The sequence below is a fragment of the Rhipicephalus sanguineus genome, chromosome 8 (genome assembly GCF_013339695.2).
Source record: "Rhipicephalus sanguineus isolate Rsan-2018 chromosome 8, BIME_Rsan_1.4, whole genome shotgun sequence".
In the NCBI taxonomy this organism is placed as follows: Eukaryota; Metazoa; Arthropoda; class Arachnida; order Ixodida; family Ixodidae; genus Rhipicephalus; species Rhipicephalus sanguineus.
The window spans coordinates 80,699,415-80,706,132 of record NC_051183.1 but is presented as its reverse complement, the minus strand read 5'-3'; positions in this window follow the sequence as shown (position 1 = coordinate 80,706,132).

Sequence of the window (6,718 nt, the reverse complement as noted above, 5' to 3'; positions counted from 1 at the left end):
TTTGGCGTAATGTTTACAACGATGTTTACACAGCGCTCACCCATCGCACAACAGAGAATACAACACAGCAGCACTGGCAGCACAACCAGACGAGACCTTCGAAGCTTCAAACGTGCCAGCACGGCGTGCAGAAAAAAAATAGCGTACGAAAAAGCACAGGACTACGGGGTTGTCGACGACGAACGCAAGTGAAAGCAGGCGTTCTCTTATTATTTCGACGTTTCTTAACCTAATTGAGCTGTTTCTTGTTTATGTTCTTTCTTTTTTTAGTGAGCTGTACGCAGAATCGCATGCGCGAAAGATTTTGAAAGCGATTCCTGCGAAGCGTGTGACTCAGCATCGCGGCATGCTCAGTGGCTGGGACCCATGTAGAAGTTTTTGCGATTTGCGTAAAATGTAGTAATAATTTGCTCTTCAGAACCAACTGTTCCTGTTCTTTTCTGTCAATCCATCAATCCACAGAACACATTCACGACCTAAAAATAATGATAATGAAAATTATTGCTGCATGCTCGCTCAACGTTGTGGTCACTCAGTTTACGTCAATTTGGCGACTTTTCGTGCTTCATAACTCGTACGTCACAAAAGTAATGCAACATGTTTTTACAGATTAAGTTAGAACACATGCTTGGCTTTAATCGTGAAAAGTTTAAAGAAAATCGAAGATGGTGTTTTTTTTAAAATGATCTTCGAAATATTGCATTTTTAGAGATTTGTCCTCACTTGAACATTTCTAGTTAACGTTTGAAGTCACTCTCAGCAATTTCGTTCAATAAATTTGTTAACCTAACATATCGCAATGTTCTCAAAACTTTTGGAAGTCTGGCGGTTATACACGCGGAGAAAAAAAATCTTAAATTCGAGCATTATTGAACTTTGTGCCGGTTTTAAATGCGAAGCATTTCTTAGCGAACTTCTGCGACTTTGAGGCGTATCTATCTATCTATCTATCTTATCTATTCTATCTATCTATCTATCTATCTATCTATCTATCTATCTATCTATCTATCTATCTATCTATCTATCTATCTATCTATCTATCTATCTATCTATCTATCTATCTATCTATCTATCTATCTATCTATCTATCTATCTATCTATCTATCTATCTATCTATCTATCTATCTATCTATCTATCTATCTATCTATCTATCTATCTATCTATCTATCTATCTATCTATCTATCTATCTATCTATCTATCTATCTATCTATCTATCTATCTATCTATCATCTATCTATCTATCTATCTATCTATCTATCTATCTATCTATCTATCTATCTATCTATCTATCTATCTATCTATCTATCTATCTATCTATCTATCTATCTATCTATCTATCTATCTATCTATCTATCTATCTATCTATCTATCTATCTATCTATCTATCTATCTATCTATCTATCTATCTATCTATCTATCTATCTATCTATCTATCTATCTATCTAGCCGCTTACGACTTTGTGCTCTCCAGGAGAGGTCGCTTGGTTAATCGAATGTACCCCAAAATTGGTATGGCGTAACATGACTGTATGACGAACATAAATGACAAGTCATAACATCAAAAAATCTTGACACGCATGTCATGTCCAGCATGATTTACATGCCACGCTCATGGTGCGCTGGCGGCCGCTTCGCTAGCTTGATATACACCAAAATTGGTATCTTGCGACGTGACTGTGTAACGAACATAAATGACACGAGTTAACATAAAAATCCTGACACGCATGTCATGTACAGCATGACTTACGTGCCACGCTCATGGTGCGCTGACGGCCGTTTCTCTAGGTTTATATACACCAAAATTGGTATCTTGCGACGTGACTGTAACGAACATAAATAACACGAGTTAATATGAAAATCACACGCATGTCATGTACAGCATGACGTACGTGCCACGCTCATGGGGCGCTGGCGGCCGTTTTGCTAGCTTGATCTACCCCGAAGTTGGTATCGCGCGACGTTACTGTGTGACGAACATAAATAATAGGAGTTAACATGAAAACCATGACACGCATTTTCCTTAGTGACATACAAGACGATGTATGCAGCTCTTTGCTGGCTGCTTCGCATTACATCGATTCCCACAATGCGTGGGATCTGCCGGCTTTTTTTCTTCTTAAAATCACAGCATCAAAACTGCGAAGTAATAATGTTTTGTCGACGCAAACTATCCGTAGTATCTGGAGACAATTTGTCAGACCTACAGCTACATAGTTTTTTTGTAGCATACCATCGAAATCCCATTTCCGCGAAATTCGAAAGAGGCGGTTTACTTTTGCCTACCAGCGCTTTGTGCAAATAAACAAAAGAATTCTTTAAACAGCAAACGTTATGCTACTTCTCTGGCTGAGTGTCCCCTCGTCAGTCAGCAGATAATACATACTGCAACGTTTAATTTTACCTTTGGTACCTCTTGGAAGTGCCATGCTTAGTAGATCAAAATATTACGTTGTAGATGAACAGCAACTAGTGGTTTAAAGAGCTTTAGCATCGGCGAGTCACCAGATGCGTACGGGGAGATGATGTGCATATAGCGGTTGTAGGCATTCGCGCTAAGATTCACTATCAAGGGCATCCAAGGGGAGGGTGGTTGGGGGGTTCAATCCCCCCCCCCCCCCGAAAATTTTCAATTTTGCTCGCGCATATATACACGCACATATACAAACGCACGCACGAACATACATAAAGCACGGGTGAACATCCCCCCCCCCCCCCGAAAAAAATTTCTGGCTACGCCCCTGTTGACTATATGTGGCGTTTTTTTCCCTAAAATAGCCAAGCGCACTTTAACTGAAACTGAGAAAAAAACGCACTTTTCTGCTACTGCCAATATGGTCGGGCCTGCTGCGCGCTAGGGCGCGTCCCGCAGGACCTCAATAAAGTTATTTCACCTGTCATCTGCTCCAACAATTTTTTGCCAGTGTGTTCCTGTCCCCTAAATACCTCAAGTCTATATTGCGACTAAAATCTACATAACCCACTATCGCCGATATTCAAAAGTAAACTTTGCACTTGGCTCTTATAGATTAGAAAATTTCATTTGGGCTTGAATTAGCTAGTAAAAGAAGTCTAAAACGATTCGAATGTACGGTATAGCAATATTTTGCGATAAAATAAACACCGTCCTTGTGCCTCCGTCGGTGCTGTCCTCCGTCGCATGCGCGTAATGGCGATGAGTAGACCTGAAGAGCGAGTGGTCGTTCCTGGCAAAAGGCGCACTATTCTGGATTGTCGGCAGCGTTTTCTTGTTCTTGGCATCTATTGAAGGCCTAGAAAAGTGCTATAGGGTTATTCCACGTAAAATCGAACAAACGATGGCTGGTCGACCTCTCAAATTGATTTCAAAATTTCATATATTATTGCCTGATGAGTGGAAAGAAGAGATCCGCAATTTGTTTTGCCGCCAAAAATTTTTTCGAACCACAGGAAATCATGACGAAGAGGTGGAGTGGAGCGCTCATCCGCTCTGCTGTTTTGGCCAACTTTCGTTATGAATTGCACAAAATATATTAAAGTTAGGTAGCTGAAATTTATTTACCCTAATATATGCATGTTTTTGCTCCTGCTCAGGTATTTTTAGTTTTTATGTGTAGTGTATATGTTTTTATAAAAAACCTCAAAATGGCCCAATCGGCAAAATTTCCTTACTTTGAAGGTCTTTATCTCAAAAAAGCCTTGTAGCAGAGGTACAAAAATTCCGCATTACGTTCTTCGCATGTTTATCTACCAAACTGCCAAATCTTGTATTTATATAACTTTTCAGTAAAGAGATATCATCGGGCTAAGTTCAAGAAAACACCGAACAATGAAAACTTCTGACGACAATTAAAAAAAAAACCCATTTTTTAAATTTCTTAAACTTTGTCCACTTATTCTCCTCCACATCGACTTTCGCAATCATTAAAAACATGTTGCATAATGTCGTTGCACTAATAGTTACGGCCCCTCCAATGAGACCCTTAGGCAAGGATGGGCAATTCCGACTTCTTGCCCAGCAAGTGTATAAAATGCAGGCAGGATTGAATTTCTTTTTATTGAAAGGTCAGCAGGTACCTAAAAAGGTGTCGCCGGCACTGAAGACGTTAATTTTGAAATTATTTGGTCACTGCAGCGGCCACGAGCGCGGAGCTACCGAGTAGGCGCGCGCGCACCCGAGATGCTCGTTGTAAGAGACGGCGCAGTGAGAGCTCGTTTTCGCGTCCTCAGACCGATTGAGTTCGAAACAGCAGCACCTCTCGGGTGTCTTGAACGCACGTGCACCGGTAGTCGCAGTGATCTGGTTAATTGCGTCGCTTTCTTTTTCAGGGGCATAAGAATGTCATCGTTAAAATGTGCGTTCCGTGAAGATCTTTCATTGCAGTGGTAGCAAAAGCACGCGTAGCACAAGTAGTCCGTCTCACTGACAGTCACTGATCTTTCGGGCGTTAAACGTTCCTTCAAAGCATTTATGTCTAGGTCGGTAACTCTCCGAAATTTTGGCTTCTTTGCAATATTTAAAGGAGTACTGACACGATTTTGAGACATCGCAAAAGGGACATTTTTTGCTTCGTTGGTATGCAGTGTCCACGCTCTCCACACACTGGAGTCGGAGAACACCTATAAAATAATTTTATTTGACTTTGAAGTTTTCGTCGCTGAGCATTTGCAAGCCAGCCACACTGCAAGGACATTATCCCGACAAGTCAAGACAGTTCCTCCGAGTTCGCGAATTCTGCGTCCTGCATGCAGCCTAAATCGTAGAAATCACTGTCAGGGTCACTGGACGACAATTCACTCATCGTTGTCTGTTGCACCACGAGCAGATGACGGATTTCCCGCTAGTACGTCGCGAATTTCTGTATCTCCGTGACGTCACACTGCTATGAAACGACACTGAGAAGCCACCCCCTCGATGTCGAAACCGAAAGTGTCTTTTTAAGGTGGCGCTAATTAAAATATATAGGATGCATTCCCAGGCACCACAATAGTCGTTTTAGGTTTCTCGGCACCAGTATTTTTATTTAGAGCAACAATCCGAATTTTTTAAAAATTCGTGTCAGTACTCCTTTAAGCTTCTTGTGCTTCGAAAGGTAGTCTCTACAATAGACTCATTCAGAGTATACTTTCTCGTCATGAGACGCACAGGAGGAGTAGAGTAAGAGCAAAGCACAAGAACTATCCGCGCCGAATGAAGTGTGAACAGCGCACCGAACGCGCGGCCAGTTCACGCCGTCTGCTGCCGACATCTAATATAGACAAGCGCATCCGGTTACCGATAGTTTTGCTTTTCTTTCCTTTGACAATCCATATTTTTCTTTGCCATTGGAGCGCCACGTTCATGCTTTCCACTGATCGCAATTGGCGCAGCCCAGTTTCTGTGGCAGCAGCGTGCGTGAAGCGAGCGCTCATAGCTCCCTGATAGAGTTTTCATCTTGCTTCCATCTCCGCCGTGTTATCAGCGCCTAGCTAAGATGCGAACAGAGGGCGGATAGAATAGCGAAGCTCCAGTGCACGTGCGTTCAAGTCACCCTAGAGGTGTTACTGTTTCGAACTCAATCGGTCTGAGGACGCGAGAACGAGCTCTCACTGCGCCGTCTCTGACAACGAGCATCTCGGGTGCGCGCGCGCCTACTCGGTAGCTCCGCGCTCGTGGCCGCTGCAGTGACCAAATAATTTCAAAATTAACGTCTTCAGTGCAGGCGACACCTTTTTAGGCACTTGCTGACCTTTTAATAAAAAGAAATTCAATCCTGCCTGCATTTTATACACTTGCTAGGCAAGAAGTCGGAATTGCCTATACTTGCCTAAGAGTCTCATTGGAGGGCCGTAACTATTAGTGCAACGACATTATGCAACATGTTTTTAATGATTGTGAAAGCTGATGTAGAGGAGAATAAGTGGACAAAGTTTAAGAAATTTAAGAAATGGGTTTTTTTTTTAATTGTCGTCAGAAGTTTTCATTGTTCGGTGTTTTCTTGAACTTAGCCCGATGATATCTCTTTACTGAAAAGTTATATAAATACAAGATTTGGCAGTTTGGTAGATAAACATGCGAAGAACGTAATGCGGAATTTTTGTACCTCTGCTACAAGGCTTTTTTGAGATAAAGACCTTCAAAGTAAGGAAAATTTTGCCGATTGGGCCATTTTTGAGGTTTTTTATAAAAACATATACACTACACATAAAAACTAAAAATACCTGAGCAGGAGCAAAAACATGCATATATTAGGGTAAATAAATTTCAGCTACCTAACTTTAATATATTTTGTGCAATTCATAACGAAAGTTGGCCAAAACAGCAGAGCGGATGAGCGCTCCACTCCACCTCTTCGTCATTATTGATTTCCTGTGGTTCGAAAAAATTTTTGTGGCAAAACAAATTGCGGATCTCTTCTTTCCACTCATCAGGCAATAATATATAAAATTTTGAAATAAATTTGAGAGGTCGACCAGCCATCGTTTGTTCGATCTTACGTGGAATCACCCTATAGCTCTTCTTCTGAGCTCGTTTTATGCCGTACCGCTTTGGATCACTTCTTCTTCAAAGAATGGATAGGTGCCCAATGTCTTGATTTCATGTCTTTTATTTCTAATATACCGTCTTAGAGCAAAAGAAGGACATAACACTGTAGCGCTAAACTCGAAAATAAACACCAAGAGGCAAAAAGAAGTAGGAAAGTCGACCTCTTTTATATTCGAGTTCTGACCTACAACATCATGTACTTCAGTAAGTGCCA